Raw genomic sequence first — 17,490 nt, forward strand, 5'->3', positions numbered from 1 at the left:
TGCTTCTTTTCTTGTTGGTGGTGGTTTTAGTAAAAACACCAAAACTTTCTTAATGTATTATCTGTTTCTACAAATCACAGAAATATCTGGCATTTTTTCCCACTAATAATCAAAGGATTAAGAATTCTACTTATGATTTCTTTATATAAAATGAAGTTTCCCAAACAGTTTCTTGGAGCTAAGATGTTCCTCAGAGATCTTCTTTAACTTGATAAGGTGAGTACTAAAAGAGAAAGTTTGAGTGGAGGAATCATAGACTCTTTCTTCAACCAGTTATCTGTAATTTTATCTTTTAATATAGGTACTTTTTTTAAAAGCTGTTGAGGGAAAAGGATTTAGAAAATTAAACAATTTTAAAAACCATGAATTTAAATTCATTTAATCCTGCAAAAATTCAATAGAGATGATTAGTAACTATGTAAAACCCCAAGATTTAATAGTTTTGTCACATGGTTTTATGTTTTAGTACAATGCACTTCAATCTATGGCCTTGCTGCCTTGCGATTGAATTCAGAGTAAAAAGAAGTACAACTAACATCATAATCAAAGACTAGTTTTACTCTCATACATTTTTAGTGCTTATCTTTTGTTTTCCTTCCAAGGTTCTTCTTTTTCCATCTATTTTCTATCTGTCACCCAGACTCCCTGGCCAGTTGCACTCTGGTTGGGGTCAGCTAATGGGAGGCATGACATCAGAGTGTGGGAAAAGAGACAAGTCAAGATGCATTCCCCACCATCTGACTGGATTAGCATTACATTTATGGCATTAGCATGACCCTCCTAGGGTCACACACTGGCAAAAACTTTTCCATAATTCCAGTTCTTCTGGGGCAATAGTAACACTTTTTTCTTTCATTCGCCTTGGGGATAACAACTTCCCACTACTGCTAGTGCCTGTGCCCTTACTATTACTTTGCCTTTTGCCACTCTTACATTTCTATAACTAATCTCTTACCTATTCACTTAAGGTATGTAGTCAATTATGTTTCCTATGTGACCCTTACTGATACAAAGTTTACGATTACTAAAATAACAAAAATTAAAATACAGAATATAAAGATGCTGGTCATTCAACTGTTTAATATTAACTTTGCCTTATTTACCATATTTCCAAAGTATCATACCATAACTTTTGTCAAAAGTGGTATCCATCCTGTTCTTAGAAACTATGGCTCAATTTAAAAAAAAAAAACTATAGGATTTATAGTATTTATAGTTAATTTAATGTTATATTAATGAATTTCTAGGCAAAAACTAAATTCTCCATAGTATGCTTACATGCAAGCCAGAGGCAGACGAAACCATATACCTCATTTCACAAAGCCAGGGAAGACTTGGGAAATGGTCCTGAAAATGTTCAAAGAGTAACACTTATAGATGTGCATATGGGTTCAGTTTATACACAAAAGCAGGGTATTTTATCATCAGAGCCAAGTCAATAACTACTAGTAAAATACTTTTATTCAGGTATAAGTGTCAGTGACCACCCAAAAAAACAGCTGGCAAGCACATCACTACTAACAAGCATTTACTCTAAAAAAAGGATTGTCTTAAGAAACCCTAAGGAAAAAAAATTATGACATGAACATGAAGAAATTTTAACAAGACTAAATAAATAAAGAACATCATTGTATGTTTTGAACATATTCTTGAAAAGAAATCACAGAGAGAAAGTTTCCATAGAGCTTCTTTGAAAACATTGACTGGCTATTTTTACATAGCTGTAAAAAATTTTAGTATGCTTCTTTGTAAAGGAATAAAGAGAAATTTCTTGTGATGAATTTTTTAAGAAAATTTTCTTTTGAGAAAAATGTTCAACGATCTACTCTATTACTTTAGCCACCTTAAAGTAATACCACAAAAAGAAATACATATTAAAAACAAAAGCAACCATTGAATATGTACCAGGAGTTAAATAATTATGCTATAACTGTCTCTGAAAATAAGAAAGAGGTCTCATATAGATTCATCACTAGTGAATATGTGAGACATGTTCTCAGATCAAAGGATGGAAGAAAAGTAGATTAGTGACTTCTATCTCCCTTGAATCCGCAGAATCTGTAGCAAAAAAAAAAAAAAAAAAAAAAAAAAAAAAAATCCAGAACGAAACAAAAGGATATGCTAGATAATTAGGCCAATTTTTATCTCTGTCAAGAAGAATCACAGCACTGAAATAACAGAATGTCCTTGTGGTTTCCTCAGTGATAGAGTGAAAGATGACTATGATTACAACAAATTTATGAGAAATGATCATATCTTCTTACTGTCTGCCCACACCAGAGAGAAATGTTGGGAGTCAGAGATGAACTTGCTTTTTCTGCCTTTTTGTGGTACAATGGCTAGGACCATCATGATACTATGGGAACATGATTTCTTACCCCACAGATATCTACAAATTCAAGTCATATTTGTGATCTAGAGCACCTAAAAGATTGAGGAGAAAAGCAGTTTCTACATGAGAAAGAAAATATTTGTTAATGTATTTTACACAGAAACAAATATCATGAGCTATTGAAACCATTGAGTCATTTTTCAAATAGATGTACCTATGCTCTGCCAATCTTACAGTAATAATTTTTCCTTATATATAAGGTTGTTTTTTTGTTTGTTTGTTTTGTTTTAGTACTGGAGATCGAACTCAAGGGCACTCCACCACTGAGCCACATCCCCAGCACTATTTTGAATTTTATTTGGAGACAGGGTGTCGCTGAGTTTCTTAGTGCCTTGCTTTACTGAGGCTGGCTTTGAACTTGTGATCCTCCTGTCTCAGCCTCCTGAGCTGCTGGGATTACAGGCATGTGACACAGTGCCCGGCTCAACAAGGTTCTTTTTATGGTATTATGTAATCATGGCATTATCTGCAGATACTTGCAGTTTGGCTTACACTATTACAAATCATTGAAAAATACTCAGTGCTCTTTTCAATATTCAACCACTTCCACTTAAAAATTTTCCTCCTTTGGGATTAATAATATGATATGCCCTTAGTTTTTCTTCTATTTTTCCAACTATGCTTTGTCTGGCAACTTCCCTCTGCTCATTCCCCTAGATGTCAGATGTTTATAGAACTGACATTTTAATAATGAAGTCAAGTGAAACTTTTGGATATTAAGACATGAGAGAAAACAGTTTGCTTTACATTCTTAGAACTCTCTCATCAGCCCATTCCTCAAGTTATCACTGAGCTGGTTCTTAGGTTTTGATATTTTTTATAATAAGGGAAAATAAAACTTGTTTATAATGATTAGTAATATTGTAACTCTGAAATAGTTTTGTTTATTTTGTTGTAGAACATGTGTGTGCACAAAAGCATTCATCAATCAGTTTTTCAGTTTAGAATACTCTATAGTACATAAATTCATTTTAAGAGTTTATATTAAACACTAACATGAGAATTTATCAAAGTTTAAAATTTCTCAAAAAACAATGCAAGGTTAGCAAAAGGTTATGATTATCAGAAGATATTTAAATTGCACAGCAAATAAATTCTCCTGAATCAGAAACTTTCTTTCTTACATATAGGGTAGCCCTGAAAGATTTGTTCAGATACTTTTCATGGGAGACTTAGCTATTGGCTTATTTGGCTTTCTTTTTACACATTCAGCACACAAAATATTGTCCTAAATTACTTTTTCTACAAGTCTAATGGTCATCAGCTACAAAATTTGCATACATACTTTGAAAGGTACCATGGACACCTGCACTGTCCCTCTATTCTTTACCTTTTAATAAGTTTCTTGAGGTTTTTCTATTTCCTTGACATCCTGAGTTCTAATTCCTGAATGACACCCCTGCATATGTGTTTTTGTGTGAAATGTTATGTTATTATTACTGGTCATGAAGACATGAGTTCATGTGAGCTGTGGAGATTTACTAAATTCAGAGAGGGAACAAGACAATGGACAAGAACATTGCCCCTGACACATTTGATGTAGAGCCATTAAACACTAACAGCTCATGTAAATTCTTATATGGAAAAATATTAGCAGCTATTTAAGAAAAATTATCAAAGAAAATATTGAATTAGGAAAAGTTACTGTTTTTTCATAGTGATTATGAAAATATTAACTTTAGCAGTAAAACGTATGATTCAAATAAAACTTTCTAAAAAAGTGCTTGAACACTTCTATACTGTTTTACAGAGTGATAAATCCATAGAATATAAGAGATGAAAAAGGGCATATATTATTTATTCTCATCCTTTAACTTTACAGATATGAAAAAAGAAGGTCACATAATTTGGGTGAATGTCCAGGTTATAAAACCAAATGAAACAGAACCAGGACTCCAGACTATGGCTGTTCACCAAAATTTCCCCCCATCAACAGTCTCTTCTGCATTTTTTCATATGAATTTTGTTTTAAAAGTCATCCTTAAAATATGAAAGGATTTTTCAAGTTTCGTAATTAAAATGTTGATGTTCTGAATTATCATTCATATATATTTGAGTGACTATCTTTTTGTAGTCCTTATCCAAATGTTCCAATATATTTTGTTCAAAAAATATATTTTGCTCAGTAATGATCTTTAAAATTCAGTGACTTGAAATGTGTTCAGAGTTCACCAGAAATTACTTAAACAAAACTCTTTTAATAGATTTGAATTCAACATTTGAACAGATAATTCATTGAGCTACTATATGCCCTACTTGCTAACAAGTAAATATTTGGAATTCAAGAGGCAATAATTTAAGTTGGAATTATAAATGTATTTCAGAAAATCTGATTTTTTGAGATTTTGGTATCCATTAATTTTCGCCATTTTTGTGTATTTCAAATACCCAGAGTTTAATGGTGGTATTCACAAACTTATTTACTTGCAATTCTGCCTGTCCTTGAGGCATTTCTGAGTGCCCAAAACTATTAATAAGGATGAATAAATAGATACAAATGAGCTTCTTTTCAGTCATTTACAATTTAGTCTTTTCTATGTGCTAATCCTGTGTCCTCCGTTAATCAACCCCAAAACACAAGTCTCCCATTGTGCTTCATAAAGATGAGGCATATGTGGTGGAATTCAGTCAAAATATTAATTTAGACATTTGGGAGCCATCACCTTCTTGAGAAAACTATCAGGTAAAATACATTCATTTTCAGCCAAGCTAAATTCCCATGTCCATGGATTGCACAACCCTGTTAAAGTCAGTAAGTGTCAAAGTCTTGAGCTATGGACTAGACAACATTGCCCAATAACCACAATTAGGGTTTCCAGCATCTGCTGTTCCTCTTTTGCAAATCTGAATTCTTCTTCCTATGCTATCTCTCATATACATTATTCATGCTGATGTTGAAATAGTGACAATTTATGAGGAGAGTTCAGTAGTTTCATGTAGCACTGGAAATCACTGCCCAAATAACAGAAGGAAAACCTACCCCAGGAAACTATCTCATAAACGTTCTTAAAACCCCATTTTCCTATGGTATGTTCTAAATGTGTGTGTGTGTGTGTGTTTGTGTGTGTGTGCACACATGCATACACACATGCGCACTGTTTACACACATATATATTTAACTATATACATTTTTCTTCAAATCTTTTGCTTGTCACGAACACTAAGATTTTCACCCTCCATTTCAAATTCTTTTCATTGACTAGTCCTGATTTTACTTCTGTTTGCCCCTCCACTCCCATATTTGTCCTTTTATCAGTCAAGCCTACCTTTCAATCATCTCCTTAGCTCCTGGCTTCCATTCTCACTTACACTTTAAATCTTTTACTAGTAATCAGCATCCTCTCTTCTTTTTAATCCAGAGCTTCCTTAAGACACTTCAGTCTACTTTAATTGATATTTAAATGTGTTGATCTTGTTCACTAATCTATTCTATATTCTTAAGGAAATTTAATTCATTTTCCTCTTTGGTCTCTATAAGGAGAAAGAGAAAGGAAAGCCCACATGTAAATCATCCATAAAAATTGGTCCTAAGACTGAAAGAAATAAAAGAATACATAAGTAAGATTAAAACATGAAATTGAAACAAAAATTTTAATATATTTCTACTTATTAAAATATGTGTTTGGTTTCTATAAAATTTGAGTTTTTAAGGAACTTTAAATATTGCTGTTTTATGCAAAACTCTGTTTTCTCTGAAACAGAAATCAATCAAGTTTGTGAATTTCTCAAAAAAATTAAATGTAGGAAAGACCAATTTTACAATGCAAATTGAAGTTTATAGCAAAATATATTTTGAAAATAAGAAAACATAATATAATTATTTGTTTTATTATGCATTCAATTGCTATTTTCAAACATGCAACAAATATTTAGAAAAGATGGGAATCCATGTATAAATTGTCATTTTTCACTAAATACTGAGTATACATCTTCTATCACTCTTAATGAATAACAAATTTTATGGGTTGCCCAGAATCTATAGCTGAACTAAAAAAAAAAAAAAATCTCCATCATGCATTTTCCTGTCATTTGTAAAAATGAACTTTGGGTTTAAGGAAGACATTGACTTGTGTACTCAGTGACTTTCATCTTAAACTCACCTCCCAGAAAATCTTCAAGAAGTATTTCTAACATAAAGTTAGCAAAGTTTAGAAGGCATTCTAACATTTTCATCCACTTCTTCTATGCAGACCACATTTGTTTTCTGAATAATCCTTTCCCCCTCTGACAACAGCTGTAGCACCATTTAGCGCCCATTAGTCTAATGCTATTCTTAACTAACACTTCTGAATTGCCTCTAAAAGAAGCACTAGAGGGGGCCAAAGAGCAATTCAAGGTGGGGTGTTCCATTAGCCTACCCAACATCTTATCCCCTATGCGTTTGATAAATCACATACTTAATCAATCAGATCATCAACCAACCTAATAGCTTCACAATCTCCTACATGCAAGTCATTGTAGTTGACGATTTTTGAGAATACAAAGAAATACGTTACTGACAGGATTTAACTTTGCTACTTTGACTACCCTCAAGCAAGGGTTCATGACATGTAGCAATTTGTAATTTTGCTGAGGCATGAAATTAAATTACATGTGGCAAGCGGCTGGTCTGTAGTAGGAATCCCTTAGCTGGAGTGTGCCTAGATGACTAGCCCACATATCTTCTCACAGTGGTTTAGATATTCTCTGCTTGTGGTCACGTTACTATGTAGTAATTCTCATAACTTGATTAAAAAAAAAAAACTATTTTCTTTGTGAATACTTTTCTTGCAAATAAAGTCAGTTGCTAGTTCTGGTGATGAAAGTAGAGTGGAAGCAAAGCTATCCAAGAAAGTGATGGTTCTAATCCAGAAATAGAAGCTTTATGGAGATAATTACACACTAAACTGATATTCGTGAATTTGGGACTGTGGTATCCCTCATGAATATTGAGGGTCTGCCATCTGAAATAAAGTTCTTATCTTCAAGGAACACTTAGAAAACATAAAAATTGCTTTGTTATATTTACCTCTTACAACCTACTTTGTCTTTAGGCATTACAGAGATGAGTGTCATTTTTAACTGCATTTTATGGTCAGGACTAACATGCTATTTATACTCTGTGAAATACTGTATACAAAGTCTCCACAGTATGCACCCTTCTGCCATGCAAGATTTGAGATACTGACCAAAACTGCAGGTCTTTTATTTTTAATTTCTTTTTTTCTAGCTTTAGGTACTAACTAATAGAACTTAGATTAAAAGGAAGCTAAGAATCATAGAAACATTTCAATTAATTATGGCAATACATAGAATAGACCTAGGCTAAAACAAACCCAAAGGCAAGTGGGATTTGATACATTTTCTCAAGTTGGCTTAAATATTTTCTCTAGACAGAAAAAAAAAAAACTTAGAAATACTTTTTGAAGCCTAGAACACTGTGACAACATATATATAATGTGGCACAATGGGACATATATGGCATATTTTGGCCACCTGTCCCCTGTGAAGATAAAGGCCCTTCGTTTTAGTTTATGGCAGCTGCTGTTTCCCATCTTTTCTTCAAGCTGCTGATGGTTGTGTATCCTGCTGCCCAGGATCTCCTGCCTAACCTTAGGCTACTGCTGTTTGTGATGCTTGGCTATGCTGTTTCTCTTTATGTGGACTATTCGGTCCTTTCTTAAACTTACAAACCTACTGTTCTCTAATAAAGATTGAAAATCCAATGCTTGACTTCTTGAATATAAACTTTCCTCTTTTCCTGGACAAGCACATAGCAGAATAGGGGTACAGCTGGGGATAAAGGAAGCAGGAAAGAAACACGTCACTTATCTCTTAAAGTTTGCAAAGTACTTTTGAAAATGAGAATTCTTTGTATTTTTAAAATCCTCTCCACCCATTAGCCTCAGCACTACATTGCTGCTATACTTACACCTCGCTCGTTATGTATTTACTTTTTATATAACTAAGCAGCACCCTGTCATAAATGAAATATTCATGCAAAAAAAAAAACCTGCTCAAAATGCATTTATAAAAAGAACATATAAAATCTACCATCTGCTCCCACTCCTAGCAAGCCCTTAGATACCCAAGTGTAAGCCCTCTGATTCTACAGAGAGGTAAAGCAACATTGTGTCCATGATGTATTCCTGAAAGCCAAAACTTCAGACTTTGTTTTAAGATGGATCTATGAGCGCTAGCCATCAAAATGCTTAGATCAACATTGATGGGCTTAGATATTGCACATAATGAATTCACATGCTAGCATATTGTAATGGGTAGTCTTACTTGGTCGTATTGTGCTGAAATGAGCTGAAACTCTTCTGGGAAGTTGTGAAAGCATTTTGTAGTCAATTGATACCATCCTACTATATAATAAGCCTTTCTTTAAAGAAAGTTGTCTGGACATTCCAGAAGTATAGGCACTTGGATACGTTATTGTTTTATATTCAGCTAAGAGCAAGAATGCTTCTAACAGAGTTTATTTTTCTCTTCACATAGGAATTATCACTATTGCTACCCATAATAAGATACATCTGATTTTCTCAGTATTAGAGTATCTCCCAAGGGAAAATTGCACTTTTACAAGTTCTATGAATACTTCAATGAAATTCTCCCCTTTCTGCACCATTCCTTTGCTATACAGACATCACCCTTGGTGTTTAGTGCTTTCCATTCTCAACTCTGTACAATCAGACCTAAACAGTTGTGGATTCAACCAACCATGGACTCTACTGAATGTTTACTGAATATACACAGACTTTTTTTCTTGTCATTGTTCCCTAAGCAATATGCTATAACAACTGTTTACATAGCATTTAATTGGTCTTGATATTATAAATAATTGAGAGATTATTTAAACAAGGTGGGAGGATGTGCTGGGCAATATGCAAATGCTATTTCATCTTATATAAAGGACCTGACCATCCAAAGATTTTGGTAATCTGAAACCAAGACTCATTTTGGTTCTGAAACCAAGACTCATTGGTACCAAGGGATGACTGAACATGGAATTTTCATGCTTTCTTCCTGAGTAAATTAGGATTATGTCTGCCTAGAAGTAAACAAAAGGCAAAATAGCAATGGTATAAACAGGAGATTGTAAATACATCCAGAGGCAAGCAGTGTAGAAGCAATGGTTCCAGGATCACCAGGAAACTGGCATCCCTTCATCCTCCATGTACTGATTTATAGTTGAAGATGACATTTTCCATTATAAGTTTTTCATTGTATTCCAGATAACAAGGAGAAGAAAGTCATGTTCCCTCCTTTTTGGAAAAGACTTCCAAAGAGTACCACACAGTTCTGAACACATTATTTGAATGTAACTTAGTTGAAAATCTTGTTGCAAATTACTCTGGGAAATGCAGTGTTGAGCTTGACTCATTGCCACACCAAATGGGTTCATATCCTTATATTAAGAAGGAGGATGTTAGACCAGTCAACTCAGCTTCTGTTTTGCTTCAGCAGATTTCATCATGGCCCACTGTTACATATTATTTGCTTAAGTTTATATTTCTAATTCTCTGTATTAGTTAAACAATCCTAATGTTCATAGTTCAGTAATCAAATAGTAGATAAAGTGAAGATGAAAATGAGTAGAGAAGTGTGCTGGGGAATTGCAGTGAGGCCCTTAGCTCCTGTTTTCCTCTGTTTATATGTAAAGGATGCTCTGAAACTACCTTCTAATAAGTGACCACACTTAATTACTAAAAGAATATAGAATCAAGGCTCCAAATCTATGACCCAAAGCTTTTGATGTTTTTTCCAACAATATAGTGACCATATAGCTTGTGAACTAAGTCAGAACACTTCTAAGAGTATAACAGGGAGGTTACCAACAATATCATCGAAAATCAAAAGTGAATCAGGGCAGGCAGTGCCACTCAGTACCTAGGTGCTGGTTTAGCATGCAGGAGACCTTGGAATTCTTCCCTAGCACTGTAAAAGATGAAGGCGAAGATGGAGGAGGAGAAAGGAGTGGAAAGAAGAGGAGGGAGGAAGGGGAAGGGAAAGGAGATCAGGATTGTTTGGGGAAAACTGGGTCATATCATCACCCAATTCATTCTTTGTGCTGAACCTTTTGACATGCCAGGTCTTATATGGGTGTCCATTTAATCTTATTAATTTGCCGACCATTTTTCACTTGAACTATATTGAGAAATGAAGGAAACATAGTAGAATTGCACTATAATCGCACACATTTCTCTTAGTCTATTCAGGCTACTAGAACAAAACACGTTAGTTTGGGTAATTTATAAACAAGAGAAGTATATTTTAGTTTTGGAGACAAATAAGGCCAAGATCAAAGCACCAGGAGATTCAATTTTGATAAGTGTACATTCTTCATATATGGTGCCTTTTATGTGTTCTGACATGATAGAAGGCAAAGGGGCAAATGAGCTGCCTCAAGTCTCTCTTATCAGGGCACTAATCCCATTCACAAGGGCTCTATCTTTATGACCTAATTACCCCCAAAGCCCCCAATACCAACACACTGGGGATTTGCTTTCAACATATGAATTTTGTAGGGATGCAATTATTCAAACCATAGCAACAATGTGTCTCTCAGTTGGGTATAGAAGGGCAGAGGTGCACGTCAATGGTTCTAGATGATCTAAGAAAGAACTTTAAAGAGCAACTTCCAGGTGTTCATGTTACTGTGAAGTCAAAATTATTCCAAGAAATGGGTACGAGAGATGGAAATATACCTTTGTGCTAAGAATCTAGATATAAAATGTTCTGCTTAGATACTTAGATACTTAGATACTTAGAGTTTGTAGTATTTTTATCCACAATTCTGAGCAGTTTGTCACTTTAATCTGTAACCTGTGACAGTTGACAGCTGTCAGTTGGGGGGGATTTGCTCTGGCTAAAGGCCAACCATAAAGAACAAGGCTGGGTTTGAGAGCCCAAACTGACAAACTATTTTGGCTTTCTTCACGAAGCACTAACCTGTTATTATATTTGAAAATCTCCTCTGTCTATGGCAGGACCTTAACACCAGATCCCACCTTTTCCTTCATTCCCATATAATTTTGTATAATTTTTCTGAAATATATTCCTGCCTGAAGAAAAATTACTAACTTAGTCCATTTCTGTTGCTATAATAGAATACCACAGATTGGGTAATTTACAATGAAAAGAACGCATTTCTCACAGCTTTGGAAGCTGGATTATCAAGAGGGTAGCATTTAGCAAGCACCTTCTTGCTACATCATAACAAGGTGAGAATGGAGAGCAAAGAGAGCTTACTTTTAAAAGAGCCCCTCCTGCTCCTATGGAGCTTCATTGACCTAAATCAGTGGAGCTCTTATGACCTCTAATCACTTCTTAAAGGTACAACCTCCCACCACCATCACAGTGGCAATAAATTTCAACATGGGTCTTGGAGGTGACATTCATAACATAGCAATCACTATCTACTAAACAGCATCTTATTGGTGGGGAAGCTTTTAAAGGTTCAGAATGCTCTACTTAGGAGAAATTAAAGCACTAGAAGAATTTGGATTCATAACAATTACTAGAAATATTCCTGACCATATGCAATGTTAGTTTCTGAAATTTTCTTTTCCTAAGTGAGTTTAGAAGAACCAGGATACCATGCAAGTTCAAAATGAGGATTATTGTGTCAGAATTTCTGAGTTAAAATCCTAGTTCTGCCACTCCTTAGCTGAGTAACTTTTAACATGTCAGCTCTCTGTAACCAAAGATAATATTAGTTATTATCTCAAGGGTGCTTGAATATTTATTGAGCCAATATATTTAAAGTGCTTAGAGTAGTGCCTGGCATATAGTGAGAACTTTTTAAGTGTTTTCTATTTTCAATATAAAAAATGGACACAAGATATAAAACTTGTGTCTGTATATAAAGGCAAGAAAACTCAAAAGAGTTCAAAATGAACTCATTTTATATTTTAACTTATGCCTTTTCATAGCATTCCAACCTTTGTTAAATATACCTCTATTCTATACACTGAAACTCTAAATCTTAGTTTTAGTTCTTTCTTACCTTTCTCTTTCCCTCACACCCAAACTTCTTATGATATAGCTATGAGTTGTTCCCCAAAAGCTCATATGTGGGATAATGCAAGAAAATTTAGAGATGAAATGATTGGGTTATGAGAGCTTTAACCTAATCAGTGCTTTAATTTACTGATAGGGATTAACTAGGTGATGACTGTGTAGGCAGGTAGGGTGTGGCTGGAGAAGATGGGTCACTGGAAGTGTGCCATTGGGGCTTGTATTTTGTCCTTTTCAAACAGAGTGCCCCTCCCGCTCCTTCCTGGTATCATGTCCTGAGCTGCTTTCCTCTTTGCCAAGGTGTTCTTCCTCATCCTGGGCCAAAGCAATAAAGCCAGCCATTTATGGAGTGAAACCTCTGAAACTGTAAACCCCAAATAAACCTTTCCTCCTCTACATTGTTCCTGTCAGGTCTTTTGGTCATAGTGGCGAAAAAAAAAATTAAAACAGTACTTATCTTGTTTCAGAATCTATTACCTCTTTTATTTTCCCACTGCCATTCCACTAACTCAGACCTCTTCTTCATTCCAAATAATTCCAATAACTCTTCTAACTTCTCTTTCTACCTCAAGGATCCCATCCTTGTTAGATTTCTACTGTCCAAAATAATATAAACCACCCATTGGGTTTTTGGTAACGTGACAATTTTTCCAATCAGTCTTTCTGTTCTCATTTTCCTCTACTCTAGATAAACCAGATAATTGGCTTTTTGAGTTGACACCTTAGTATTTTTGTCCATGCTCTTCCATCAAAATGGAATGTTCTTAGGTTCTTCCCTTCCTAAATATCAAAGCTATCCCAGTTTATTCTCTGTCATCTAAAACTGGCTATGTCACCACAGAGATGGAGCCTGTTCTTATCAGTATAGCCCAGAGGGGCTGCCCCTCATTCTTTGACTCTTTCCAAGAGGAAAGCTCTGCACCCTGTATAAGGAGCACCTTTTTCTAATTCACACACAGTTACAGCTTTGGTTAGCAGTGAGGGACACATAATGGAATCTTAAAATTAATTAAATAAATATCATCACAGGCTCATAACAGAAAGGTGTAAATGAACATGTGGTAGAAAACTCACACCTCTATATCCTAGCTCCTCTATCACATATAGCCTTCTTCACCCATAAACAACAGAGAATAGTGATGATTAACAAGAATGTGATGTGATCACTTAAATGACTACATCTCATGACTGTAAGATGTCTGAATTAGTTAGAACAATATAGGCCACAGAAGCAGACAGATGGAAGACTATATAATGGCTCAAACATAAATTAAGTTTATCTCTTGCTTGCATAATATTCCTATGAGAATGTTCTTGGTTTGCACACAAATCTTCTTCACATAGTAATTCAGTGACACAGTATTCTTTGATCTCAGTACCCCATCACTCCCTCATCAAAGTCTGATAATAAACTGTGTTAGATGAAAAAAACAAAGAAGAAAAAGAATGGAGAGAGCATATCTTCCTCCTAAAAGCCTTGGCCTAGAAATGACACATATCATTTTACTCATAATCTACCAGTAAATATTATTCCAATTGTACTTCATTGAAAAGGAGAGAAGGTATAGTCCAGTTCAAAGAAGAAAAACATTGGGTTTGGAGCTAAACATGTATGATCATGGTGTTTATAGATGTCATCTCTACCTGCCAGGTAGAGATCATTCCCCCTTTTAATTTTGGACATATGATAAAGCTGGGATTCAGAGATGGTAAATGACATATTGAGAATGACAGAGCTAGTTGGTGAAGAATCACAAACTTAAACCTCTAATTTCAACTTCTAATTTTTAACTGTTCTTACTAAAGTATCTTGATAAGATAATTTAACAGAGAATCCTCAAAGCATTGTTTAGTGACTTGACTTGAAAACTTCATAGATCCTTCCAGTATTAAATTCCTAACAATCAAGTTGCATTTTAATATTTGATTAAATATGGCTAATTTTTATTGTTTGGCAAGGATAGAACAAGGACCGCATCACTCATAACTTTCTAACTCTTTTCTTTTTTCTTCCTTTCTTTGTTTCTTTCTTTCTTTCTCTCTTTTTTTTTTTAAGTAGAAACTGCTTGACAAAGAGGTTTATGTCAATGCCTAATGTATGAGACAAGCAACAGATACTTTAACCAGGGGAGTGGTAGAAACCCAGAAAATTTCTGTCCAAGTCTCTTTCATCTCCTGCACCCAAGAAGATAATAACTGATCTTCATAGAACATTAGGTTCCTTAGGAACTCATTTTACTGCATTAGATAACTGTCCACTTACCAGTAATAATTGGCAAACAAATTCAGTATGTAAGGATGTGTATGTTTTAGTCAGCTTTCTCACTGCTGTGACAAAAAGACCTGATAAGGACAATTTTAGAGAAAAAGTTTACTTTGGTACTTAGAGTTTCATAAGTCTCAGTGCTTAGACAAAGCATAAAACCCAAAGGCATGCTACCAGTGACCCACCTCCTCCAGCCACACCCTATGCTGCATATCCATCAATGGATTAACCCACTGATGAGGTTACAAGTCTCATAATTTAATTGTTTCACTTCTAGATATTCTTACATTTTTCTCACACACCAGCTTTTGAAGGACACCATACAACCAGCCCATAATACCACATGTTCATTAATTCTACAAATAATTATCAAGAGAAATACCAGGCACTGTGTCAGATGCTGATGATGCAAAGTGGAGCCTAAGGGGTGTGACCCTTGGATACATTACTATGTAAAAAGAGGGATTTGAATTCAGTGCATTGCAAGAAAAATTATATAATAGAGAAATATGCCATGTGTTTTGAATATGCAGGGCACAGGACAAGGTTTAAGGATGTAGGACTTTGAGCAAAAAATTAAAGAATGAATTTGCAAGGTCAATAATTAAAGCATATCTTTATATAAAGGAATAGAGGAATGATAGCAACTTTAGACAATTATAATTTTTTCTGGCTAGTGTAATGAAAGCATGGTGATATGAAAGGTGAGGCAAGCATAATAGGTAAGGCCCCAAATGTAAACCTATTTGCAAGTCCCATAAATAATTGGACTTTGTCCTGCAAGTGATAGGAAGCCGCAGGAGTTTGGGGTTTAGTTTGTTGTTGTCATTACTGTCTATTGTATGTTTTTAAAAATTGAATGGTTAATATCACCTGATTTGAAGCATTTGAAAAACAATGTGTAAGTTGATATGGATTGCTGTGAACAGAGAGGCAGAGCCACCAAGAAGAAGGCAAACATGGTATTTCAGAAAAAAAAAAATGATGGGAGCTTAAAATAAGGCAATGCTTGTGATGGAGAGGATGAAAAAAAGAGCAATTTAGGAAGCAGAGTAGAGGAGGCTTGGTGATTATTTAAATTCAAGGGATTAGAAAGAAGCAGTTGAGCATGCCCCAGCTTTCTAGCTGAATTGAAGTCTGTGTCTGTGCCAACAAAAATCAAAAGTTATTCGCTTCTATTTTGCCTCTGAATTTACTTGTGCTACCTAATAAGATTGTTTACTCTGGTCACTAGTGAACAAATTGAATAAGAAAAAATGAACTTTCTGGTATTAATCCTCCAGAGGCCGTGGTGATAAGACCCTTCAAGGTGGAATGTAAGAATCCATTATATTGTCATAATAAAATTTGCAGGATTCCAGGATCCTTCTTGGTTAAATAGGCAAGTTTCTGCCAAGAACTGATGGAAACATTTCAATGGTGTCTGCTGGACCTAAACAGAACAACAACAACAAAAAACACCTGCTTGGGTCTCAAAGTGCAATTAGCTCTGTCTATTCTGAAGATTCTGAAGTTACTATTCAATAGTGATTATGTTACTTTATTTTAAAAAAGAACTCGAGTCTTTAAATGTGTAGTCCTCAATAAAAATCAACATGTATTTGAAGATTACTTGCTCTGTATGGTTTTGAGTACTACAAAGTTAGAAGCAATTATGGAGACTTGTGCTTACTGCTCTATTTCCCCAGCAGTGTGAAAAAGGCAGACTGGCCTCTTGAATCTGTCTCCCAGGGATTAAAGCAAACTGGAAGTGGTTTTGACTCTTCACTGACTTGCCATATTGAGGCTGGCTGAAGATGGCACTCCAAGTGAATTGGCACAGTCCTGCAGCATTGGAATGGTATTTCTTGTCAGCGTTGGATGGCATATGTAGTTTTGTGTATTGTTCTGGTGCTTCTTAAATCAAATTGCCCAATTTAAGCCAAGCAACTGTTCTATTCTCTACTTTCCTTTCATATCACATCAATCCTTTTCTTGGTCTGGTCATACCCTTCAAGTGCACTTTGCAAATTTCCCATGGTGCTTAGGAAGGGTTTTCATGATCATAGACGTTAAAAAAAATGATAACTTATGTATGCTTTAAAATTTTAATCACATCATTTCGATAGAATGAATAAAAGTTTGTGAATCTGTACAAAATCACAATCTGTAATTGAAAACCAAAGTGGCTCCCTGATCTTAGTTTCCTGATTGTTCTATGATTTAAGACAACTTACCTGTACTTAGTTGTGTCCAACATTCAGCCAGAGAATGTTTAATTCACTGGTGAGACTTTATCCAAGAGAAGAGAGGCTGACTTGAAGGGTACATAAGGTGTTGCTCATTTCCTCCAACATGATGAGAAGGTAAGCCTTCAAAATACTGCTTTGTTTGTTCTTTCTTGAAGTCAGATTTCTCAAATTATTCTGTTTATGTTTGCTCATCATTTTAATCTTTTAGTTTAATTTGTAAAGATACTCTAACATCATCAGTACCAGTAGAGGTCATTTTTAAGCTTTTTCTGCCCACCACAGGTCCACAGTCCTGGTTATAACTTCCTGGGTTTGTGAATCTGAGTCCCCAAATCTAGCTAGGCAAATTGTTGTCAGAATTGAGCTGAGAATTCTCATTGAGTGACACCATGCACTTCAATAATGACAGAGTGGTTTCTGTGTTGCTGACCTCTTGAAAATCACACCAGTTGTGTGGCATCCAAGAGTACATGAAGTCATGCAGGAAGGCAAGGCACATATCATGTGAAGAACACCTGGGACTATAACAAATCCTGATGGGTAGTCCAGATGCCTGTATAATTTCAAAATGAGAAGCACTAAAGATCTAACCAAAGAAT

General features: G+C 35.0%; 1 long non-coding RNA gene across 1 annotated transcript in view; it reads left to right on the top strand.

The window, feature by feature from the left end:
- Window positions 1-16,795, top strand: part of LOC308652798 — an 18,694-nt gene extending 1,899 nt beyond the window's left edge. Inside the window, exon 3 of the long non-coding RNA XR_014022896.1 lies at window positions 16,349-16,795. This is a non-coding gene — a long non-coding RNA (uncharacterized lncRNA). The remainder of the gene's footprint in view (window positions 1-16,348) is intronic.
- Window positions 16,796-17,490: the final 695 nt, after the last annotated feature.

This window comes from Spermophilus citellus (assembly GCF_964194105.1).
Source record: "Spermophilus citellus genome assembly, chromosome: 1".
In the NCBI taxonomy this organism is placed as follows: domain Eukaryota; kingdom Metazoa; phylum Chordata; class Mammalia; order Rodentia; family Sciuridae; genus Spermophilus; species Spermophilus citellus.